General features: G+C 35.7%; 1 protein-coding gene and 1 pseudogene across 1 annotated transcript in view; one reads left to right on the forward strand and one right to left on the reverse strand.

Annotated features, from left to right (window-relative positions):
* Positions 1 to 26,688, forward strand: part of KCNH7 (potassium voltage-gated channel subfamily H member 7) — a 407,166-nt gene that overhangs the window by 165,278 nt on the left and 215,200 nt on the right. The gene's annotated exons all lie outside the window — the stretch shown is intronic.
* On the reverse strand, positions 4,653 to 6,968 carry LOC118661665 (annotated as a pseudogene).

Here is a 26,688-nt window from a genome sequence, read left to right on the forward strand (position 1 = left end):
AAGTTTTCATTTCTCTGTGATAAATTCACAGGAATGCAATCGCTTTATTAGATGGCAGGAACATGTTTATGTTGTAAGAAAGTGCCAAACTGTTTTACCGAGTGGCTTTACCATTGAACATTCTCATGGACAATGAATGAGTGATCCAGTTCCTCTAAACCCTCAAGAGCATTTGGTTTTGTCAGTATTGTTTATTTCAGTATTTTGATAGCTGTATAGTGATATTTTATTGTGTTTTTAACTTTCCTTTCTCTAATTGTCAATAAGATTGACATGTTTTCATATGATTATTTGCCATAAGTATATTCTCTCAAGTGGAGTGTCTGTTTATGTTCTTGTTATTTTCTAATTGAGTTGTGTATTTCTCTACTGCTGATCTTCTTGAGTTATATAGTATGCCATAGACTAGTCCTTTGTTGGTTATGTGTTGGTATGTGTAAATGTTTTCTCCCACTCTGTAGCTTGTCTTTTTACCAAAGTTTTTTAGTTTTAATGAAGTCCAAGTTATCCACTTTTCCTTTGATGGGTCATGATTGTGATGTTAAGTCTAGATCTTAAAGATATTACCCTATTTTTAAAAAGTATAGCCTTGTATTTTACATTTAAACTTGTAATACATTTCAAATTAATTTTCATACAAGGCGCGAGGTTCAGGTCAATTTTTTTTGTTTGTTTGGTTGGTTAGTTTTCTGCCTATGGATGGGATGCCCAATTACTCCAGCTCCATTTGTTGAAAACGTTACCTTTCCTCCACTGAATTGCTTCTGCATCTGTGTAAAAAATAACGAGGGGGTTGCTCGGCTGGTGTTGCTCAGTGGTTGAGCGTAGACCCATGGACCAGGCGGTCACTGGTTTGATTCCCAAGGCACATGCCCAGATTTAGATGTTTGGTGACATGTAATATCTCATATGTCTCTTCCACTAACGTAAGATAATAAAAGGACTAGTCTACAAAGCAGATACTTACTAGTACCTGGCAAGCTACAGAGGACTTAATCCCTCAACCCACAAGGTCTGCTCAAGGAGATAAGAGGACCACCTTATATAAAGGAAGAATTGATTGGTGAAGAGAGAAGCCATAAATGTGAGATGTCTCCAAATAAAAACATAAGGATGGGGTTCTTCCTAACCATATATGTGAAAAAAGATACTATTGACTGTCAGAGACCAGAACAGAAGGCACAGAGGAAGTACATTTTAATGTAGGCAAAGTGATAAGGGTTGTGAGGAATTAAGAAGAATGTCTCAGCATTGAGTCCTCTTGATTGAGGTCCTAATTAATGACCTAAAACAAAACGGACCCTTCCTGTATGATTCTTAAAGTAAGAAGAATGAAGGAGGGGGGGGGGCGGGGGAAAGGTAGCCAGGTGGTCCTGGATTAGGAGTAGGAATCCTTTGTGGAAAGGTGGAGGGTTAAGAGTTAAATTGCAAGTGACAATGACAAGCTGTTACTCAGTAGTATGTGTCAGGCTGGCCTAGCAAAGCACAGTGCAAGATTTAGGACACTGGAGGAAAAGAGATTGAGTATCTCAAATAATTTGTAAGTTAATCCAGTGGGATTGTTTGGTTCCATTCATTTCAATTGATGTATTGCTTCTATTTATATGAAGAAAAACTACCTAAAAAGCAAACTGACTATAGTCAGTTTATTAAAAATTACACTGGGCGATGTGGCATACTGAATTTTAATGTTCAGCCATTTGTTTGGCATTAAAATAAATCATCCAGGCCTGGAAACAAGAGAGAAATGTTTATCTAGCCAGTGAGAAAAAGAGAATGTGAGAAACCAGCCAAGCTTGATTTTGCATGGATTAGAAAGCATGAGGAGTGTCCAGCAACCAGCAGGAAGCAGCAATCAACACGATACTGGCTCTTTGGTTGATAGCACTTGGCAACAGCTGTAATAAATGTCCTACAAACAGAATGATTCAGGTAAAAACTGGAAAACATTCAGTGAAAATCTTTCCTCAGAGGAAGATGAATGCTTTATATACATTTAATCAGTTCTTCGTTTCTGTCCTTGGCTACGATTCTGACTTACCCCTTATTTGATAATGCTGATTTTAGGCGGTCTTCGGGAAATAATGTTGCTTCATAAAATGTTCTCGTTGTCAATTAGGAAAATGTGCTAGATAAATACTAGGAAACATAAATTTGGAAAGGAGACATTTTATGCATGGATTCTAAAATACCTAAAATCAAAGTAGGTGCAAAAAGGAAGCTCTAATTAAATGGACATGGCTCTTCCAGCAAAGGTGAAGTGACTTTTTGTTGTATTTTTTAAAGTGAAAAACAAAATTATTCTCATTAATTGGAAGAAAAGAGAGCCCACATAAGAGGCATAGTTGATAGCTTTTTATGGCAGCAAGATGTTTTCAAAAGCACTTTTAGCTTGTTGGTAAAAACTGATGGTTTTCTCTCACATGGCAAGAGAACAACAGTGTTTTCCAGCAGCTGCTCAAATGTGAGAAACTTCAAATGCGTAAAGCAATAAAGAATCAGACAGTTTTGCTGATAGTTTTATCAGTGGTTATTCTGTACAAAATGAAATGAGGGGAATTCTCGGTCAAGATTTTCTATTTTTCACTAGGTAGCAAAGACAAAGATGTAAATAGATCACTCTTGACAACGTTATTATCTAAAAAGAATTAGTAGAAATTGTGACTAAAATGGCAAGGCAGCATTTCTGAGCCTGTGTAGGTGACTGTGAAATCAACACTAGGATTTGCAAAACTTTAAGGTCAAAATAAGGATTAAACTCATTGAATGTTAGGGCAACAGATAATTCAGAGCACCCCAGATCAAGTTGGAATAGGCAACGATTATACATCTATACAGGGAATGAGACCATAAAATGTATAGTATTTCCTTTTGGACCTATTATTATTATCCCCAAGAATGGTGATTCCATTGCATTTGTCTCCCACTATATTTTAAGAAACTTAAGGATAGAGATTATGTCTTACCTATTTTTGTAAATTAAAGTCTAGCTGATTTCTTGGCATATAATGTATTTAAACATTCACTGACAAAATTAAACTATAGAGTAACTCCAAAATATGACTTCTTAGTCAGATATATTAAATCAACATTGTTCAATAGAGATTTCTGTGATGGAAATTTTTGGCACTGCCCAATTTGATAGCTGATAGCCACATATATCTATTAAGCACTTGAAATATGGCCAATGCAACTAGGAACTTAATTATTAACTTTATTTTATTTTAAATAATTTAAATGTAAAATTAAGTAGTCACATGTTGGACAGTGTGGTGCTACATTTTGCAAAAGAATAGAAGAAGCAGAAAGTGTTGGATGTATAACCTGTTTTTTAAAATACTACTTGACTATTATCTGTTCCCCATCTCAATTTATCATCTTTCATCAAGTAAGCAATCCAAAAGAAAAATAAGATAATCTCATATATCAGGTTAGATAAATTTGACCAGTTGTTTCCTTGTTGACTTATCTATCTCATCACCGTTGACTATGTGTCTATGGCAGAGCACAATGGAAGACATTAAGCACACAGACCTGTTGATACCTTGGGTCAGTTAAGTACTTGCAGAGTATCTGGGTATGTTCCTTAAACCCCCTGAGTCTAGTCCCCTCATCAGTGAAATGAGAAGTATACCCATTGATGGGTTGTTGGGAGGATTAAATACATTATTCTTAGTCCTTATTGCAATGCCTGATACATAAGAGATAGTAAATGCTATGACTTTCATTTTTCTTATCTTTCGTAAAAGAAAATAATTCATTCTTATTTAGTTAAATCTATCAGATTTTTCTTTACTTTATGATTCTTGGTTTCCATTTTATTTAGGAAGTCTTCCCCTACTTTTCAACTTCATTTACATGATTATAAAATATTCTTCTCTATTTTTATCTAATATTTTGATATTTGTTGGCAAATTTTAAAACATCAAAAAACAAAAACAGGGAAGAAAAGACAAATTTATTTATTCCAGTCCAGGTTACTGGAGGACTTAAATCGTGTGCTGCACTGCATTCCCTGTTATTATCAGCACCAACAAGGGAAGAATGTGTCCTAACAGCAGCAGCTCTGCCGAAAGCTTGCCCATGGCTACTGTGAGGCTTCCCAGCAGTCCACATGTTCATCTTCTTCATTGTGTAGTTAATGAGGCCTTTCCCCTTATAGCAAATGGCTCCTTAACTCTAAATTCATTTTGTGCAAAGAGGAAAGAATTTGATATACTGATCATTCCTCATTGAAGCCACGACTTAAATCCTATCTCAATATTTATCCTTATTTTCTGATTTAAAATAGAAAAAAAGGGGAGGGGGGTAGGGGAGAGGCAATAGAAATTACACTGTAGGATATAAAGACTTTAAATTCTAGTCAGAGTTAAATCTATTTTAAAGGTCAACTGATGGTTTGAAGGAAATAAGGACATAGAGTCCGATGGAGACATATGCGAGTTGTCTCATTATTGGTTTCAATAATGCAGGATAACAATTCTCAACAACATTGGAGTCCACACTTGTTAGGTATGCTGTGTTGGACATGGGTAGGTAGAAGTCCAATGAAATGGGTTCTCTCCATGCCCCCATGATAAAGAAAGAAGGCTCCTGGTTTGATGGAAAAAGCAGCTCTGTTCCCAGGTGGTGTCTGCAGCTCACAGCTGAGGTTAGCAGTGGAATGGAGTGGAGAACTTGGGAGATACAGGCACAGTCAGAGGCAGGTCATGTGACTTTATCTCCACACCCTGGTATTTCCATATTGGGTTTGCCTTGTGCTTCAGTTCTTTCCATAGCCTGTCCAGCTCCTTCTTTTGCTGCTCTTCCTCCTGCTGCCTGGCCTCCTCCAACTGCTGGCCTCTCTGGTCTTCTACCACAGACATTTTCTCCTCCTGCTCTTGCAGCTCCTTGGCTCTCTTCTCAATGACCAGCTAAAAAGGTTCCAGAACTGGAGAACCAAAAAGTTCCTCAGCAATGGACTTTTTCTCTTTCTTGGGAGCAAAGGGCTGCTCCTGGAAGATGATGATGCGTGAACAAGTCTTGAAGCAAGTTGCTTCTTCCTGCTCTCCAGTTCTTCCTCCAGCTGGTGCTTCCAAATCTGTGCCTTCACAGCACCTCTTTTGTCTGTCTCCTAGCAGAAAAGCTCAATCGGGGTTTCCCTCTTCACGTTCTTCTCTGGCAGGTTAACGGTGTTTAAATGAGGCTAAGGAAGTGCCTTGAACTCAGGCACCTTCCCTTTCTGCAGTTCTTTTATTTTCTTCTCCTTCCATAACTGACGTTCTTTGTCTGGAGACTCAAAAGAGAAAGGGCATATTTCCACAGCTTTTGCCTCTGGGATATTGGGCTTAAAAGGCTCCCCAAAATGTGATACGGGTTGAACTCTTATCACTACCAGCTCCTCTTCCTCATGTTGGTGGGCATTCAGATTCTGTTCTTTAATGGAAAGGCCAGTGACTTGGGGGCAGTGATTGGAAATACATTGTTTTCAGGAACATCCACAGGATCTTCGAAGATCTTAGTCAGGCAAGGTTTGGAATGAAATTCAAAGTGTTCTTCTGACTTCTTCTTTGACTTAAAATCCTGGATTCTTTTCTTAATTTCCAAATCAAAGTCAATGGGCTGAGGGTGTGGCTTCACAGGTGGATTTCTTGGACAAGATAAGCCCACCTTCAAGAATTCCGAGAACAAGTTCCCATGTTTTGAATTTATATTGTTGCAGTTTCTCAAGGTCCTCGGCCTCCTGATCTGCTGCACTTTTGCAGGTCACAGGAGTCAGTGGTCTCCTTGCAAGATGTTTGGTTTGCAACACAGGAGTCTGTGGGTCTCTGGAAATCTTGGCCACAGCAGATTTGGGGGGTAGCAAAGTAAGATCCTCCTTCTTGCTCCTCAAATGATATATATTAGAGGTTCATTTATAGAAGGATTTGACCTGCTGTGTAAAAGGCACATAGGAATGAACTGTTTCATCAAGAGTAATTTTCTTTCCTTGGGACAGGTTGAAAGACTATAATGGTGCATCCTTTGGTCACTTGGGCAGGAAATAGAGGGCGCTCTTACAATTCTGATGGAAAGTTCACTTTCTGAAATTATATATATTATATCAGAGAGGAAGGAAGACGGAGAGAGAGATTTTAAAAAAAAAAGTTCACTTCCCAATACACCGCCTTGTTCTTAGGATGTTTTTTGATTCACTCTCTGTACATAAGTGGAAGTCAGCTGTTTGGTTACCTGGCTCACTGATTTTTTCACAGGTTGCCCTGCTTTTGCAAAAGCAAGTTTCTTGAATTCTTCATTATTTTTTCTGCATCTCCATTACCTTCTATATTTTCATGCTCTTGCTCCTCAGTACTTTTTAGAATTGTTTGCCTTACAGGTGATATACAAGGCACAGTATGTCTGTCTTTGGCTCTCTCTGGGGAAGACTCATTCTTTCCAAAAGTATTTTGATGAGCACTACTATCTTCCTCTTCTGGCTTCTTTTTATATTTAGAGACTTTCATTCTTCTGGAGGTGGAATTTCACTGATGATTATTGGAATAACACATTTTCACATGGTATAGGCATAGCTTTCATTTTTACACGGTGTTTTCCTTTGTGTGCCAAATCCTTCTCAGCACAGAGTCTAACATATCGTCTCTGAGGCTGGGTTGGAGTATTTCTTGAGATGGTTCTCTTGACCTCAAGGGAAGGACAAGCATTTGGAGGAATTGACTGTTGTACCAGATTTCCTTTTTCAGACTCTTTGTAATAAGTGTTGTCAATTGGTCTCAAATGTGTGACAATAGCTTTCTGAGGATTTGCCTTTCTCAAAGGAGATTTGTCCTGAAAGGCCCTGCCCTATTTTCCCTGGGAAACTTATACTCCAACTAGGCCTCCTCTTCAAAACAAGAATCTATCTTTGGGGGATCTTCCTCATCATTCAAAGATGTAAAACTGATGAAGTCCTTGGGAGCATTATCGAAATAAGAAGCTTTAACTTGTGACATTGTCCCTACCTGTGGTTTAATCTGCTAGTCCAATAAAAGTTTCAATATACTTTCACCTCTCTTCTGAAATCTAGAAGTCTAGCATGTACTTCTTATCAAGAACTTCTCAGCTGCAACAGTGGAGTGCCCATAGAACTGCAATGGGATTCAGTCAGTGCTGTTGAAAATTTGAACGCAGGCTCTCCAGTCCTAATATTTTGATTTTTAATCCATATAAAATCTGATAGCATAGAGCACTATAGATGATCTAATTTTATTTCATTTTGAATGATTAACTGATTGTCACAACACTATTTCTTGAATAGTCTATCCTTTCCAAAAAGATTTCAATGCCATTTATTCAAGCTAATTAATATTTATTCAGATGTATTTTTCTAGAGCCTATAGTGTTGAGATTTTGATTGGAATTGCTTTTAATTTAGAGATTAATTTGAGAAGAAAATGACTTTCTAAATCAACTGAGTATTTAAATCTGAAGGTGATATATTTCTCTAATTATTGAGTTATTTTTAGCATTGCACATTCAATAAGCTTGGAATTTTCTTTAGATAGTCATCATGCATTCCTTTTTCAATGTATTCTCAATAATTTGTTTTTGTTATTGTTGGTATTACAAATTATATTATTTTTGCCATTATATCTTCTAATTGGTGTTTCTGCTTTATAAAAAACCCATTGAGCTTGGGGAACTTACTATCGTGCTGAATAATTTTATTACTTCCATTAATTTTCACTTGATTTACATGAATTTTCCTCTTAGATCATCTTATCAACTACAAGTCAGAGGGGTTTCTGGAAATAGCTTGCTGCCCTAAAAGCTATAAAAGACCACCCCCCCCCCATGTGAGCTCTCTCTTTATCCACCATTAGTAAGAGTAATTTTATTTTTCACTTTAAAAAGTACAACAGAAACTCACTTCACTTTAGCTGGAAGAGCCATGCCCATTTGAAGAGCTTCCTTTTGCCCCTAGTTTGATTTCTGGTATTTTAGAATCTGTACACAAAATGTCTTCTTTCCAAATTGATTTTTATAATATTTATTTAATACATATTCCCATTGTATCAATGAAGTAGTGAAAGTATAATCATGTGGAACACTTGCCAGAGCTCTTGCATGAGAGTATTTTTCTTATGTAGCAGCCCATTGGTGAGACAGGCAAGTCATCTAATATTTGGAAGCCTGAAGGAATATGTGTGTACACATACATGTATCTTGATTTTATATATCACTAATTCATCATTCTTTATTTTTATGCAATTTGATGATTCAGTAAAAACTATGACATTATACATATGAGACTTCCTTAAATTGCATGGTCAATAAATCAGTCCTTCTTTTGATTAGCAATTTCTATATATCCAGTATGAACAAGTGACTACTACACTTTGAGACTGCAAAGGAAAAAAGCTATAGTTTCTACTCTCAAAGAATTTACTCACTATAAAAATTCCATGTGACTCTATCCTGGCAATCAATGAAGTGACAGATGTCATGGCCAGATTATTCCTGAGTCCAAGCCAACCACTCAGCCACCACAAGTTCCTTAGTAGTTCCAAATCCAAGACATTAAAATGTTATTATACAATGAAATATCAAAACCACTGGTAGTCTCATATCCTTCGGGTTTTACTTTATTAACAAATATTTAGCTATGAACTTCAAATCATTTCTATAGACTATGTAGTATGTAGTACATCGTCTCCTCTCTCACTTCACCCACCACTCAGTCTATATATTTTTATTTTAGCTCCTACCTCTACCTTTCATGATAGATTACTTCCTTTTGTAAACTATTCAATGTAAACTATTTAATGTAATTCCCAATATTGTAGCCCTTTCTTCTGCTATCCTCATGTATAGCAGAATACTAGAAAGTTAAACAACAAAACCCTCTGGGGTGGAGTAGAGCTTGAATATTCAATCTTTTTCTGGCTACCCAATTCTACTTTTTAAATCATGTAATAGCTATAACACACTTTTTCTTCCCTTTGAAAAGAAATCTTGCTGCCTGGGGCCTGATTCTACCTAAAGCAGCTGTGCCTCTAAAAGTCTTCATTCCTCACCAGTCCCTCACCCGCTACTAGCTTCTACTTGCCTAAAGTGAGAAAATAGTAACAGGCAACATTTGTTGAATACTTATCATGTGCCAGCTAAAATTCCAAATGCTTTGTCTACATTTACTAATTTAATCTTTACAACACTGCTATGAGGCATCACTTTTTTTTTTTCTTTTATAGATGAGGAAACAAACGCCCCACGGGGTTAAGTAAATTGTCCAAGGCATTTGCCTAGTACAGAACAAAGCCAGGATTTGTACTCAGGGAAGTAAACTTAACAGTTACACATTTAAACACCAGGCCACTTAAAATAATCTGTAACTTGCTTTGGTATAATGAAAAGAATCATTATGCAACTCACAATGAAATTAGAGAAGTTTAGGAGAAAAGCTTTAAAAATTGGTAAAAGAGCCCAGCTGGCATGGCCCAGTGGTTGAGCATGGACCTATGAACCAGGAAGGTCATGGTTCAATTCCCAATCAGGGCACACGTCTGGGTTGCGGGCTCAATCCCCACTGTGGGGCAGCCAATCAATGATTCTCTCTCATCATTGATGTTTCTATCTCTCTATTCCACTTCCTTCTTCTCTGAAATCAATAAAAAATATCTATTTTTTTTCAAATTGATAAGAGAGATGGTAAGGTTATCATGTAGGGAGTTACCAAAGAAGATTAAAATTTCTTTTTTTCTGGGAAGATGTTTATGATAGCAGTCCATAAAAATAATGAAAGATATAGTTAAAATAAATAAATACTTGTCTACTTAATTTTGGAATATCAGAACTTAAAGAAGACTTTGGAAATTTTGAGAGGTGACAATGTGTAAATAAAAGGAGGGCACTGCATGGTAGCAAATGATAGCAAACCAGGTTTTACACTATGCATTTATAAGGGTGATAACTTCCCACTTTTCAAATGAAGAACAGATCTGTATGGAATAGAGAATGAAATCTTCATTTCTCTGATCCTACAGACCTTACTCCTAATCCTGTTCTCCTGACTCTCATAGACTCCTGAAATTACTGGGTCAAAGATAATGTTATTACCATCTACATAGTATAAACTTGATGCATTCACCTTCAAAGAATTTATAAATTTTAGTTCATTTATCACATCCTCATAAGGTACTACTATCTCTATTTTACAGTAAAATGAGGTACAAGGAGATTATATAATTAGCTCATGATATGACTGATTCATAGAGCTGGGCTTTAAACCCTAGTAGTCTAGCTCCAGAATCCAGGTTCCTAACCTCTACACTAATGAGTGTTTTTCAGTGTGTGTTCACAGTATTAATAAGCCATACATAAAAAGCAGTTCTGTAGTCAAACCAGTTTATTTTTGTCAACACATCAGATCCTTTAATAAGAAAATGTGTAATATAAATCTTACTCTGTAAATTATCATCAAGGTTAAATGATATAATATTGCTACCACTCAACAATTTTAGATTTATAAAAATGAAAAGAAGAGACAGGTTATGGTATGCAGTATCTCTAAGCAAATGATTCAATGACATATAAACATTTTAGAAAATCTTAATGTAATAACTTGTAAGTAATTGAAATTACTTCTAAAAAAAATTGGAGATATGCAAAGACATCTTGAACCTTTCTAGGATAACATTATGGAAAATCACTGTGCCCTAGTACCAATAACCCCTCATCAAATACAAAATACAGAGCTAGGTAGTCCATTAGTTTGTTTTACAACTTGCCTTACCAAAATCTTTATTTAACCATATAATACATACCACCCATCTCAGCCATAAATAATTCATATATTTCTCCTTAAAGACGTTCGTTTACTTGCTCTCCCATCTTTGGACTAGTGTTTTTCACTAATGATTAGGATAACAGGATTAAAATGCAAAAATACTCTCCTTATACATCTTTGTTTTACAGAATAGAATCTACAGAACAATAGCAAAAATCTATGAAACAAAATGTAGTTGAGGCAAAGCCAAGACTCAAAGCACAATTTATATACCAGTCCTCTTTGTTTATGAACCACATACTTGATAGCTTTCGATTTTCTGGGCATCTGTAATTAGGACTTTTTTTCTTAGATCCACAGCCAGGCTTTATGATCAACTACAACTGGCTCTTAGTGGAACATACACAAATATAAATTGGAGAATTTACTATTGCAGTCCAGAAGTCTAGACATTGAGACAAAATCTCAGACCTAGATAAAAACACAAAGATCAATCTCATTCTTCACCCCATTCCCAATAAAGAATAAAATTGAAACCAAAGGACGTACTAAAGCTTCTTTTGACACACAGTTATTTAATGTAATTATCCTGTGTTAAGAATAAACTAATTTAACTTCATTTGACAGCTGCCAGACTTAAAAGACTATTTGATGACACTTACTATTGATTTGCAATAAAGAATTCCAATGTAGTTGTGTTAGACCCAAAGAAACCATCCTGTTCTGTACATATCTTTGTGATCTGGTGGCCGGTATCCTTTCCCTTTCCCTCACTGGCTCAAAAAAACAGAGCCTGAATATCATCACGTGACATGACAGGATGATACTGACCCACTTTTTCTTTATATTTTTTAATTTAAAATGTTTAATGTTGATACTATTGCAGATGTCCCTCATTCCACCCCCTTTGCTCACCTCCACCTGCCCTTGCCTTCCCCTCCCTTGGCCTTCACCCCACTATTGGCCCTGTCTATGGGGTAGGCATTTATGTCATTTAGGTAATCCTTTCACCTTCTTTATCCAGTCACCCCCCCTCTCTCCCCTTTGGCACCCGCCAGTCTGTTCCAGGTATTTATGTTTCTGGTTCCATTTTGTTGACCCAATTTTGACACTCCTCCCCCACCCTGTGGTGTGTTTTATGAAGGCAGAGCTGATCGCTCATCAGCATGGCATTACTCCTATGCACAGCTGACACAGGAATATTGTATGTTTGACAATTATGCATAGGAATGGCAGTTAATTTATTTAGCAGTTTAATTTAAGCTTCTCTGCAGTTTCTAAAAGTAAGTTGGAGAATGAATAGAACAGAATGTTCTCATTTTGCAGAAATAGAATAGCAAAGTATAAATGAAGAGAGAGATTAGACTGAATATTATTTTAAGAGATTCATATGAGAAGTTGCAAGAGGAAAATACCCTATAATAGCAATTTTATCTTTTGGTATTTTGGTGACTCCTCTAATAAAAGAGATATTTGTGCTATGCATGTAATTAATGATGCAGAGAATCATACAAAATGATTAATGAATGCAACTAAATGAACTATCTCTATTGGATTAAAATAAAAGTTAATGGCTACTTTAACTGAACAACTGCTTATGAAAAATATCTGCCTCTGGAGAAATTTAACCAGCTGATAATATTTAATCTTTTGTTTTTCTATATACTAGTATGTAAACACCAACAGAGGATAAGTACTGAATATGTACTTATTAAATTGATTTGAAGTCTGCAAATTAAATATATATGTAGATAGTAATTATGTGTGGTTTTACACAGTCACATAGTTAATAGTGTGTAATCAGTTATAAAAATAAATGTATTAAGCACAAATTATTTTCAAATTTCCTAATACTTATATGTAGGGCATTACACCTGTAAAAAGGTTCCAGTCTCTTCCCCCACTTTAAACACACAGTGAGATAAGTTCATGAATTCCTAAGTGTGACAGAGCAAAGGAGCATTGTCAGTTGAGAGAGATGTCTGTGTCCTCCTGGTATTCATTAGATACAAGGTTATTGCCGGCAGGAGCACACAGTTAGGGTCTTCCATGCCATGCATCACCCTTACATGCACTCTGACTTTAATGATGCTCTTACCCAGGATTTGAAGCAGAGGATAAAACAAGAAATCACAAAATAGAATTGTAGCTTTGCCTCTACAGAAGCTACAAGGTTAAAAATTATCAATATCCTGTGGGAGTAACTAAAAAAAAAAATGTTTAAACAGAATACACATACAAATATATGTGAAATGGAAGAAAAAATGAGATAAGTTCATTGATAGAGGCGTTTGGAAGGCAGAGAAAGAGGTTTGAGTTGTTTCTGTTTAGACTGACCATATGCCCCAATTGACTGGGGGCATTCCCGGTTTATGCCTTTTGTTCCAGCATAGTATGCAGTTTGAATAATACATTGTACTGAGGCTCGGTATTAGAGATTTCTTGTTTATTACTGAGCAAAGGAGTTAAGTGACAGAAGACTTGCGACAGGAAGATTAGTCTATGATTTCTTGGCATCCAGAGCAATAGAGGCAAGAAAAATTGTGAAAGTGTTGCCCATTTGTATATACATGAGTTGACTGTTACTTAGTAAGTAGGACACAAATAATGAGGATCCGTAGTTCTATCAGAGGTGTAATCAACAGAATTTTAAAATTATTTAAAATAAGTCATGGTGGAAAAGGATCTCAAAAGCAGACATAAGTTATAAGTCTAGACAAATTGAGAAATGTCATTGTCAGTAACAGGGATGAAATATTAGAAGAAAAATATTTCAAAGAATAACTATCTAAAATACTTTTTTGGGGGTCAAAGGCAAGCCAAGAAAGTTGTTTTATCTTATAATAATCAACAAGGGTCTAAAGAAACAAGAAATATACATTTTGAAATCATCAGCATATAGATGATTTTGCATGGATGTTAAAATTTCTGGACCAAGTTGACATTCAAACCACTAGAAGGGACCTTAGAGATCATAGAGTCCCACTTCGCCACTAATACCGTCTGACATGATATCCAATATCTTTCTATATATCTGTACATCTACCCCTCTGTCTATCTTAGAGAACACATAATGGTATAATGCAAGATCGGCTAACTATAAGCAGTGGATCTGTAGACTGACCATAGGTCTCCCAGGGCTTTGGACTCGGTGCTCCATTTTAATTTAGCTGCCTCCATACAACAAGTTGTGGTACAATCCCAAAAGCTTAAAGGTTGATAACTAGTAATACTTCTGTCCCTTTAAAAGGGTATAAAGATAAATAAAAGTGTGAGACTAAATAATAACAATTTCCGAGCTATATGCTGTGAAATAAGTTGTCTTAATTACTGTAAAACATCTTCCAGGATGTGGAGATTAACTTTAAAGTCTTTAGTTGTCAGCAAATACCAAAGAGGAAAAAAGAATGATTTCCTCAATGATAAGAATATAAATTGGCTTATCTATTAAAAGGATCCCTTTGGGGAAAGAACATAATTGTCTTTATTTAGTTCTGAGGTTGTGCTGTCACAGAGGAAAGCATTAATAGATTAGCTGTCATGTGGCATTGATTTTGGAGGGTTTTCTAGAGGTAGACTAGGAGAAGGGATTTGGCTTTTTGGAAGAATTGTGTATCCTGGAATAGGTCTAATTCTGCTTGTTGTTACTTTTTTGGGAGAATTATAAAAAATAATAATTAATTCCCCTCAAAGAGCTTTTCAGTATTACCCTTGGTGTTTTGTCCTGATGGCCCATAGGATATACCCAGTTAAAGAAATTTTGATATTTTCTAATTTAGTCCTTATTTTCCTAGCAATGTTTTTTTCAGACCTTCTTATTTGTTTGGAGAATATCTTAATAAACTGGAGTATGTTGTATTTATTAAGGTGGATAATTTTTAAGTGACATTTTACTTTCTATAGTTAGTAAATAAATAGCCCCATGTATCTCTTGACACACAATTATTAATGAAGAGTAGGTGAATGAAGGGATAGATAGATGAGGTATACAGTCAACAAAAGCTGGCTAAGATTGTGTCTTTAAGGACAGGGTCTTTCTTCACTTGCATCTTTGTATCCCTAAGAGTGCCTGGAAGAGAGATTTACCCATGATAGAATTTTAACAAATATTGCTGAAAGAATGAACCAAAACATGCATGAATGAATATGATAATGAGCCCTAACACCACTGCCTGGTCTCTTTTTTTTAATCTAGCTCTTCATGCTTTCCCATTAGCTAATCTATATAATAATGGAACTTAAAATCAGTTTGCTGTGCTGGACAGCTTTTCATACCTCCTTTAGTGCATATAGGAGAGAATCACTGACATTTATTAAGCTACATCAGTTAGTTTGAGAGAAGATTCAATTGATTCATCAATCCATTAGTATCTGCCATTATAAACTCAGATTTTTATAGAACACAAGTAATGAAAAAAATACCAAAAACTTTTAAACCAAATGTGGTGGTTTATGAAAGATTAGAGTTTGAAAAATAAGATAGACTATTTTGTCTTCCCAAAGTAAAATTGGACATTATTTTATTTTCAAAGCAGTATTTGACTTTTTTAAAATGAATGCTTTCTTTGTATATATATTTAAACTAAACTTTTATGTCAGCTCGTGTGTGTATTGGTGTGTGTGTCCTCTAAAATTATCTTTAAGATTCGGATCTTATAAATAATTAGTTTATTTCACGACATTGTAGAATCTGTGTTATACATTCAGTACTATGGATGTAGAGGAGGAAAAAGTTTTCCTTGACCCTCTGGGGCCCCTGCCTGGGTCTGAAAATTAGACCGACAAAGATAGCTAAACAGGAGAAAAGCACACACTTTATTTACTTTAACTTTTATGTTACAGGGAGCCTTCATAAGGAAACAAAGACCAAAAGAAATGGTTAAATCTGAGTATTTTAAAACTAGGCTTGAGGATGAGTGGAAAGATGTGATAAAGCAAAGGGACCGAGCTGTGTGGTACATGGCAGGGAAGTGGGAGCGAAGAGAGGGGTTGTTCAAAGGCTGGTTCCTTCAGAGCCTCCTCTGTGTCCCGTTGTCTTCAGAGGTAACGACGCTCCTGTCCTCGGGGTGTAGGGAGGGCATTTCTCACATGAGGGGTTATGACTTCAGTGGAAGGTCAGAAAGTCCTTTCTGCATCTGTCATTTCTCAAATTCCTTCAGCTTGAAATTTTCCATATACAAAGGCGTCAGATATTGGGGTAGTGTGCCCTGAGCCATGTCAAGGATTAGAGGCTACTCTGATTTTTCTCTCTCCTAGTTATACTGCCTCCAAGAGCAACTGGGCATTTCTCATTTACAAAATAAACGCCTGAGGCTAAATAATAGGAAAAGAGGTAGATAAAAATTTTGTAGCTGCAGTAATCTATAAATGCATCACCTTATAATAATTTTACTATTATTATGATATATTTACTTAGAAAAATACAATCAATCTTTTCTCTATTATCCTGCTAAAAAGGATAAATTAATTATATACATCTCTTTACTAAAGCTAGATTTATCTAGGAATATTTTCATTCATTTATTCTTTTATTTTTTTCTTAAATGAAAAAACATAAATGTTAAAAAGCTCCCCAAATTTTAGGTTTGTGATTATCAGAATTAAGAAGCTAAAATTATAGAATTGTTAAAAATATTCTAAATGGAATATTATTTTAATAAATGCAGATTTTTCTTCTTATTTATAAATTGGATTTTATAGTTACTTATACAGATTTTATTTAGTATTAATTCACATTAAATTTGAAAAGTTTGTAATTTTTTGTATGTGAGTAACCAATTTAACCCATTAGAAATGTTACACTAATAATTGTGAGGCAAGTATTCCCCAAACAATTTCTGTACATCTGATTTGTGACCAGTATTAAAGTGCTCTGAAGAATCCTAACTCCAGCTCTTTTTGCATTTTTCTCAGTCTTTCTCTATTCTGCTATCATCTGACTCAGTGGAACCTCTGTTGGAGACCTGTTGCTTTGGTTTTTCTAAATCCTTAAAGCCAAAGACATTAGTGTTTATTGCACTCTGTCTGGCTTTTCCAATCACACTGTTAACTGACTCGCTGACTCTCAATGCTCCCCAACCTTAAACTCCACCTTCCCAGCACTGAACAGATATAGAGCCCAAGAAACACACTTACAGAAATAAAAAGAACACAACCATGCATAACCTGAAAGCCACCCTGCAGTAATAGGTGGGGCAGCTGAATTTTTCTCTTTAGAATGAATCCCTATATTTTAAAGCAGAAAAGTCAATGGCATTGTGTGAAAAAAACAGAGTACTTTCTTTTTTAAAAAATTATAATTTTATTGATTTCACAGAAGAAGGGAGAGATAGAAAATAATAACATCAATAATGAGAAAGAAACGTTGATAAGCTGCCTTCTTGCTTGCCCCCTACTGGGGATTGAGCCAGAAACCCGGGCATGTGCCATAACCCAGAATCAAACCATAACCTCCTGGCTCATAGGTCAATGCTCAACCACTGAGCCAATCCAGCCAGGCTAGGGTACTTTTTCTAAGTAGAAATAAGTTTTCATTGTAATATAAATTGTACAAGTGCTTAGATCATTGTATATTTTCCCCATGTTAAAAAGAAACCTAGGGCATAGGTCAACTCTAAAGACTTACAGAATTTGATTACTGGACTACCTTTTCATTCTCACCCACACCAACCTCATGTAACAAAGGTGAGATTGAGGCTGAATACAAATCTATAAGGACAAAAAAGCCAGCAAAATTGATGCTGTAGGAAGACTTGGAAGGAATTTAGACACCCTACAGTCTGATTTGCTCATTTTCCAAATCAGAAAACCAAGATCCCAGAGGTTTAAAGTGATATTTTACCAAAACCATACAACTAGCTGGTGACACACGTGAATAATAATCCAATTTTCTGAAATTCATTAATTATCTCCTCCACCAGAGCTGATTCATTAGTGTGATTATTTTTTCACTTAAAAGATTAAGCATTCCAAGTCTTGTCTTAAAGAATCTAGATGAGGAGGGCTATGCCATCCACTCCATATCAGCCTCCACATAGGTTGGCATATAAGGAACACAGGGTTTAATATATATGAGTTAGAATTAAATTGAATTTCACTCTGTTATCCCCATGAGTTATAAACTGAACTTTGGAAATAGAGATCAGTCAAATCTGGATTAGTAGGCCGTGCTCATCATAGCCAGTGCACAATGAGAATCTTTAACATTTTTAAAGATTCCCTGATTTCCACTCTAGCAATGCTTTGGAATTGAAGGCAGTTTAGAAAACCGTAGTATTAGAAGATATTTCAGCAACTTTCCTATCTCTAATTTAGTATCTTCTAATTTAGTTTGAAGTAGGAAATCATTTTGTTAATTACTTCAAAACTAACTTATAATAAGCAATTTAGGAAGGAAATTTCACTTTTTTTGGTTAGTATATTTAAAGTATTGGTCATTTGCACATTTTTGCATGTGCATTCATAATTATAATTGCATTATAAACATTCTCCCAGAGCTAAATTTTTTTGCTGATCACAATCTTAAAAAAAGACATATACTAACGCAATGAGATTTTAATAACCTCATTGTTTAAGTACTTTAATAATGACTCTAAATAACTGCATTACGAGAGTGCTGGCATAAATGATAAATAATGATAATTAAATGTAAGATTGATAGATAATACTTGCTTGTGTGCAGAGTGGTGATATGATTCTTACTGTAGGATTATGACTTTGCCTTGCTATCTAACACTTAAGAACATTAATAAATGTTTTAAGCCTCAGGAGAATCAAACAAAGAATGTACAAGTTATCCTGACCTTGGAGGCAAACCCTCTATAGGTTTCAGCTGCTAAGTGAGTTCCTTGAGTGATTTATATTTAATGTCTTCTCTTTTATGTAAACAGTCAACAAAGGCAATTTCCTGTTTATTTACAATTAACATGTTTGTGTGCAATGTTTGAAGTGCCGAGTAGAAAAATTAAAAACATCTAGTAGTTAAGCTTGGACCCCAGTGTGGGAAGCACAGCACTTTCTTATGTTTATTAGAATCTTTATATAAAATCTCTGATGGGCTCCAGGCTGCCTGCACACTGGGTCCTAGAAAACACTTGATTTGTTTAGGGGTAGGACTCAGGACAAGGGGTGTGAGTGACCAGAAGCTACAGGTAATATGCTACCTTGAGATATTGACCACACATAATTTGAAGTTCTGTAACCTGTGAAAAACAAAATTACTCAAGTACGCTAGAGAATGGCAGATCTGAATGATTGCTGACATTTAAACCATATTGTTATAATTTTTAACTGTTAACTTAAATATTTTTATCAATCTATCTTTTTTCTTTATGCAAATTTAAACATACAAAAATATATAATTATTATAATTAGTGCTTGAAATTGCTACCCAGCTGAAGAAGTATAATAATACAAATGGAGTTCAAGAACCCTCTCCAATAGCACTTCTTCCCTTCCCACCACCTAGAGGTAGTAACTATCCTATACTTGCTGCTCATCACTCCTGTACATGTTTTTATAATTCACTACAAATATGGGTATTTCTCAAGAAAACATAGGATGATTTCTATTTTTTTAAATATATTTTTATTGATTTCAGAGAGGAAAGGAGAGGGAGAGAGAGATAGATAGAAACATCAATGATGAGAGAGAATCATTGATTGGCTGCCTCCTGCATGCCTCACACTGGTGATCAAGCCCGAAAACTGGGCATGTGTCCTGACCTGGAATTGAACCAGGACCTCCTGGTTCATAGGTCGATGCTCAGTCACTGAGCCACACTGGCTGGGCATGTATTTTATAATACTATTATATGAGATGTAGCTTTTTCCATGCATTATGTTTTTTTACTACTTGTCCACTTTGACACACTTATTTCTAGTTCATTCATTCACATGACTAAATATTATTAGATGTATAAATATATTCCACAATGTACTTAGCTATTATTTGTTTTTAGCATTTAGCTAGTTGTTTTTTGTTTTGTTTTGTTTATTTCGTTTTGTTATTACAAGGAGTGGTACTGTGATTATTCTGATATATTTCTGCCTACGAATGTTTTTTTAAGATTTTTCTATAGAGCAAGTGCTACTCAAGGTGTGGTGTGGACAGGGTTAATCAATAAATTACTACAGTTTTATGATGAGGTAAATATAACCACCCAGAGTTAACATTTGAAAACTTTTATAGCAATTTGACATTGCTCTATTATCCATACATTTTGCAAAATTATTGAACTGTAATGGATTACACATTTAATATGTGGTCATGTGTTCTTTGTTTGTTTGTTTTTTGATTGCTTATGAAGTATTCCTTTAGTCTATATACCCTTGTATAGATTGGTGTTGTCGTAAGTATGCATGATTTGCTTTCTAAGATATTGTCAATTCTTCTTCTTCAGAATACTTGTGCTGATTTTGATTCACACTGGAAATGTGGGCCATCTTTGCTTCTTTGTGCTCTTTTACCCCTCCTTTTCTCTGCTTATTTTTAAAACTTTCTTTTGGCAGAGATATTATTCTGATTCAATTTTATTCCTCCTCTACTATAGAATTTAAACACTATTTCTGTTCTTCTAGTAATGACCTTTCAAAAATTTAACATGTGAACTTATCTACATACATTCGCTTTCCTCTTGCATGTCATTTTTAACCAGTTTTGTGCCTCAGTTTCTTTTGACCTTTTGTCTTACTTCTGGAATAAATTTAATCATAGTAACTAAAAAATTTCATTGATTTATGATTTTTTATTTATTCACTGAATGTCTGTTGATAGCCAATCCTTTGTGTTGTTTTGACTAAAATACATATTCTTCCCTTGAATAAAATTCTATGTAGGAGCTTTTTTCTTAGTGCATGGAAGAATTGTTCTACTGTCTTCTACCTTCTAATGGTGCTATTGGGAATTTGTAGTCACTCTAATTACAATCATTTAGAGAAAAATCAGCCTTTTTTCCAGGCAGCTTTTGAAATATTCTTGTGGTGTTTAGTTTCCTGCAGTTTCACTAAGGCATGATGTGTCTAGCTATGGATTTTTTTTTGTTTACCTAATTGATATTTATTATCCTCACTCAATGATCCATGCTTTTCAATTCTAGAAAGTACAGGTATCTGTGGTATTACTTTCCTTCCTTTCTTTCATTATATAGAATCCTTTAATCAGAAGCCCAATTACATACATGTTAAATCATTTCATTCAGTCCTCCAGGACTCTTGAGTTCCCTGACATATTTTTCATCTTGTGTCTCCGTGATAAATTCTGGGTAACTCAATACATTATATTTATTTGCTAGTTATCCCTTTAGCTGGTGTCTGGAGTAGACTGATATTTAAGGTTTCCACTGGATTTTAAATTTTAACTATTCATTTTTCATTTACATAAATTCTTTATAAAATAGTGACTATCTTTCAACAAAATATTGTTTTTCCATGTTTCAATCCATTTTCTCTAAGCATCTTAAATATATGTATTTATATTCTATACTCAGTAACTAAATTATTTTGTGTTCTTGTGAATCTAATTTTAATTACATGCTTTTCAGATTCTTCCTCCTGTGTTTTGTAATTATGAACTTTGAGCTCATGTTTGGCAGTACTTTATCTCTGAGAAGTCTGAGAAGTTTCATTTCCTTCTGCCAGATGTCCTGATATAATACCAATCACTACCAATTACTTATGGTAATTTGCTATCTGGAGGTCTCTGAAACCACCTACAGAGTACAGTTTTGAACTTTAAACAATGTGAATGTAAGTCATTGATTACAGATTTTTCAAGAGAAAACTTTTTCTCACTCAAGCTCAGGTCAAGATAGATGAGTTTATTTGTTTTTTAAATCCACTTTTCACCAATATCTAATCTTTCATGAATTCTTACTTTGTCTGGTGCTCTCTGCATTAAGCTTGCATAGCCATTAATATACTCAGTCCTCTCGCCCAGTCAGTGTGGTTCAGTGCTTGAGCATCGACCTATGAACCAGGAGGTCATGGTTTGATTCCAGGTCAGTGCACATGCCCTAGTTGCAGGCTCAATCCCCAATGGGGGGCATGCAGGAGGCAGCTAATTGAAGATTCTCTCTCATCATTGATGTTTCTATCTCTCTCTCTCTTTCTCTCCATTCCTCTCTGAAATCAATACAAATATATTTTTAAAAATACTCAGTCCTCTTCATCACCAAGATTGGAAAACCCTTCCAAAGCAGCCACAATGTCCACATCAGCTTCCCCTCTGGATTTTAGCATGCCCTTCACTATTGCTTCTGGTTATTTCCCTTCCTCTCCTGAAAGCTGAGTTCTGAGTCTAAAATGAACATTTGCTCTATGTTCTCCAACATTTCTAGTTATTTGCTATTCATGGAGTTTTTCAAATTATGTAATATGTCATAACACTGAGTATGGAAGTGAAATTTTCTCTTTCCTATTAGCCACACTCTAAGTGCTCCTGAGTCCAAAGCTCTGTTCCAAACACTCATTCTTCCTGTAGTGGCTTTCTCCATTATTCTGAGTCCAAAGCATAAAGTAAGATTCAACTCAATTTCTGCCCCCTTTCTGAAGCACTTTTTAAGATCTCACCTTGAAGTGAATCTCACAACATGGACAGGAGTCAGGTATCAGCGAAGCAATGCCATTATCTATATTCCTACTCAATGTTAAGTGTCTCAGGAGAGGAAATGTGTGCTACCCCTTCTCTGTATCCATCTGGTACATTGTTGTGAAGTAAAATTTCAGGTTTAACTCACATTATGCTCAAATGAGCAAGAATTTATAACTCTTTTCTCTCCTATTACTAATGTTGTCTTTCCCATAACTTCAAGCATGTCTTAATCTTAGCTGAATGCCAAACCTATTCAATTATTTTTTCAGATATGCTGCTTTCGTTAGTCCCTTTAAATAGTGTTCACTAAAAAAAAACCCATCTTTTACTATCTCATATTTCTTAGCTCATTATCCCTTTCTCAGTTTCTTTGTAGAATACATGGGAGTATTGAAGAGTAGAGTGTGTCTTACACAACCTTGTATGAAAGAACAAAAGTCAAAGTATAGAGGTGTGATGATATCTTGTTACTCATGTCATGGGACAAACTCACTTGTCCACTTTATGTAGCTCACCCTGTTGGCACCCTTAGATAATGAATAAGGCCTATGTAACTCAGGCTCTTGTCTCTTTCTACTCTGGTTGGGGACCAATGCATCACTGCCACACCACAGACAACCCCAGTGCCCATAGCAAGCTCAGTGGTGGACCCAGCTTTCAAATTTCCACCTATGCCAAGTACAATCGAGGATGATTTAAAAAAATTAAAAAGTTAAACCTCTGGCATTCAGGTTTCCTTTCTTTTACTGTACCCTTAATTGATGAATGGTTGTGCAGTTTCTTCTCAAGATCCCTTCAGAGAGTAGGATCTGAAGTCCTTCTTTACCTCCTTTATCTAACACACCTTCTCATTTTGATCAATATTATATTTTCACTGAACCTGGCTTTTAACCATATTGTCTTACAGCTCAGTCTCTCTCTCTCTCTCTCTCTCTCTCTCTCTCTCTCTCTCTCTCTCTCTCTCTCTCTCTCTCTCTTTCTCGCTCTCGCTCTCTCTCACTCTCTCTCTCTCTGTGTGTATGTGTGTGTGTGCACATGAGTGATTAATACCTTCTACAATAAATTTTAATTCTTACCACATTCTCACTCTCTACTTCGAGGTAAGCAAAGTGAAGGTCTAGTACTCAGAATATTAAACCAATTATTATGTCAATACTTTATCAGAGACAACATGAATGAAGATAAAATAACTAAATAACTAAGTCTTATGCCTATTCTCCTATTAAGTAGATTATAACTATATTGGGGAAAAATGGGAATAGGAAAGCAGAAGATATTAATCACATGTAAGTTAATAAAATTAGAGAATTCTCATTTTCAGAAATATACATATAAAACAATTCCCTTACTGCTTTTATTTTCCATCTCAATGGCAGAATAGCGTTAGCATTTAGTGAATTGTGATGGTTTTCCTGAGTGCTAGGCTTAGAGATACCAGCACTCCATAGAGATAATGTTTCTTGAAAATGATGTGACCTGAGCAAAAATAACTCATTTAGCTACTCCCTTTAGGGGATCTCTTTGAGGCTATACCCTCCTGGCAGATTTGTCCCAGGCCCAGACCAGCGCCAATACAATTACAGCCCTGCTCTAACCCTCCAACTCATTTGAATCCTCCACACTTTCAGAATCACCATTAATGTCTGGCTCTCTTTCAGAAGCTGCTATTCCACTCCCCAGTTCTCCCCTCTCTTTCCTCTACTTTCTACCAAATCTCCATTCAAAGTAGAAGAAAGCTGCAAAAAGTTTGCCTTAACTTCATTTATGCACTCTTAGCACTTTCTCCCTTAACTAAATCATTTTGCCTCTGGGCCAAAATACCTAAAATACCTTCACAGTGAAATCCAAATATATATCAATGAAAAGGTTGAACTAAGTGATCTCTAAGGGCCCTTCTAGAGACAAGTTCTATGACTTCATGTGAAGACAACAATGTACAGAAAAATTCCGACCCAGTCCTTAAAAAAAATTAATATAAATATTGAATATCCATTATGTGTGAAATGCTGAGTGATATAGCAGACTCAAAATATATGCATTTTTTGAACCAGCAATTTTATAACCTCATTGTTAAGTATAGAAGACCTACAGGTAAGAAAAGTTAAATAATATTTGAGGAGTTCATTTACTTATTCATTAATTGATTTTTTCACGAATGATAAAGGAACTGACAAAGTCTTGTGGAGCTTTACCTACAGATGATGAAGTGAGAAGTTAATTCCAACGGGCTGCAATAGAGAAAGTACAGGGTGCTTGGGTTTCTTTTAGGATGAGGAAACTAGAAAAATCCTCTTGGAAAAAAGTGAGATTTGGAGTGAGTGTGTGTGTGTGTGTGTGTGTGTGTGTGTGTGTGTGTGTGTGTGTGTGTGTGTGTGTGTGTGTTGTAGAGCCATCATTAAATTCAGTGATAGAGGGGACAATGGTCTAAGCAAAGGGAATAGTTCCTGTAAAGGTACAAAAGCTAGAATAAGGGAGCCTCCTTTTCAAGCTTGGCTGCAGAACATTTAAACAGCAATATAAAACCAGACAGTAATGTGCATTTTAGAAGCTTCCATAGAAAATAACAAGTAAATAGAATGCTTGTAACATCAGAGATTGATTAACATAAATTACTTGAAATCCACTGTGCTAACACATATGGCGAGGGCATGATGATCAGTAACTCCTGGTACAGTTAACAGTGTGGCCAAAGGCAGAGTCAGAGGAATGCATGAATTTTTCAGGGAGCTGTAGATAGTCCCTTGACTAAAGTTAAAGCGGAAATAAGAATTCACTGGACAAAATTTGCCACCTCCTACTTATTCTATCACTGAATAAAAAGAATTATGATAGCTCCACAGAGCGCCCCACTTGTGCACTGGGAGGGATAGGAAATTACATGCACTTAGAAAATCAGAGGAAATGACTTCTTATTGCAATGTGGCCACATTATGCACAACTACAGTTCATATCCCAAATGCCCTGGTTGTAGAGCCTAGAGTTTGTAATCATCCTGTGCCTATAGTACTAATTTTAACACCATTAAAAACAAATTTTGTTGGGAATTAAAGATACAAAATTATGCTGGAAGGAAGGTCCACATCAGCTAATCATGTCATCAGCTCCTCACAGAATCCTTTCTTCTCAGTGCCAAAGCAGGCTCCTGTCAGTGGAGTTGTTCATTTTGTGCACTATATGCACATAAGGTCAGTACACAGAAATTAAAATATGTCTTCAAAATATGACACCTTTGTAAACACCCCAGTCCAAGTACACCCCAAATCCTAAATAGATTTGAAACCTAATGTAATAGAATGACACTAAGAAATATAGATATGGAATATTTACTAGGTTTAGAAATAGCTAAAGGAATAAGCCAAATTTTGTAAATTAAGAAATCTTGTAAGCCAGCAGAGTCTATATTTTCAGAACATTGTAACTATGTTCATATCCTCAAGCTGGTTGAATTCATTAGATTTGGAGGAGATCAAAGTGTTGTTGTTTTTTTGGTAAAATCTAGTACTTTGAAATGTTATATCTTCATTCAAAGATGTGAGAAGTGTAAAGTATTAACTATTCTGTTTTCAGGAAATGATTTGTATTAATTATAGTGTGTTGAGAATTTTCACTCAATTTAAATAAGCATATGTTAAGGGTATTAGGATATTGCCAATGAAGTGAGTAATTTCACACAGCTAACATTATTTTTCATTAACGTCATTATATGCAAAATATAAATGAGGTAATAATTCAAGACTTTTTTCTCTTTATTCCAATATATTTTCTCTCTCTCAAAATTTAACAGCTATGCAGTAATCTTGCTTTCTGTTAATATACAAGCCATATTTTTATCAATTTTCAAAAACATTTGTTTTTTAAATTGTAAAATGAATGTGTGGTCATAGGTAAATAACAACATGAAGAAAACAATTTATAATCTCACCACCTACAAATAATCACCATCATAGTTTGACATGTATTCATTTCTAGCTTGATTTTTAATCAATATATGTATTTGAAAAATTGAAAGCCTTACATATACACTAGAGGCCCTGGGCACGAAAATTCGTGGACTCTGGGGGACCCTCAGCCCAGCCTGCGCTCTCTCGCAGTCTGGGCACTTTAGGGGGATGTCCACCTGCCAGCTTAGGCCCACTTCCCAGGAGATCCGGCCTAAGCTGGCCGTCAGACATCTCTCTGACAGCCCAGGAGCCTAAGCCACAGTAGGACATCCTTAGCACTGCCGAGGAGGCAGGAGAGGCTCCTCTCGCAGCTGTCAGCTCAGCTTGTGGCTGATCTGAGCTCCCCCTGTGGGAGCACACTGACCACCAGGGGGCAGCTCCTGCACTGAGCGTCAGCCCCATAGTGGTCAGTATGCG

This window comes from Myotis myotis, unplaced genomic scaffold (genome assembly GCF_014108235.1).
Source record: "Myotis myotis isolate mMyoMyo1 unplaced genomic scaffold, mMyoMyo1.p scaffold_m19_p_8, whole genome shotgun sequence".
Classification (NCBI taxonomy): Eukaryota; Metazoa; Chordata; class Mammalia; order Chiroptera; family Vespertilionidae; genus Myotis; species Myotis myotis.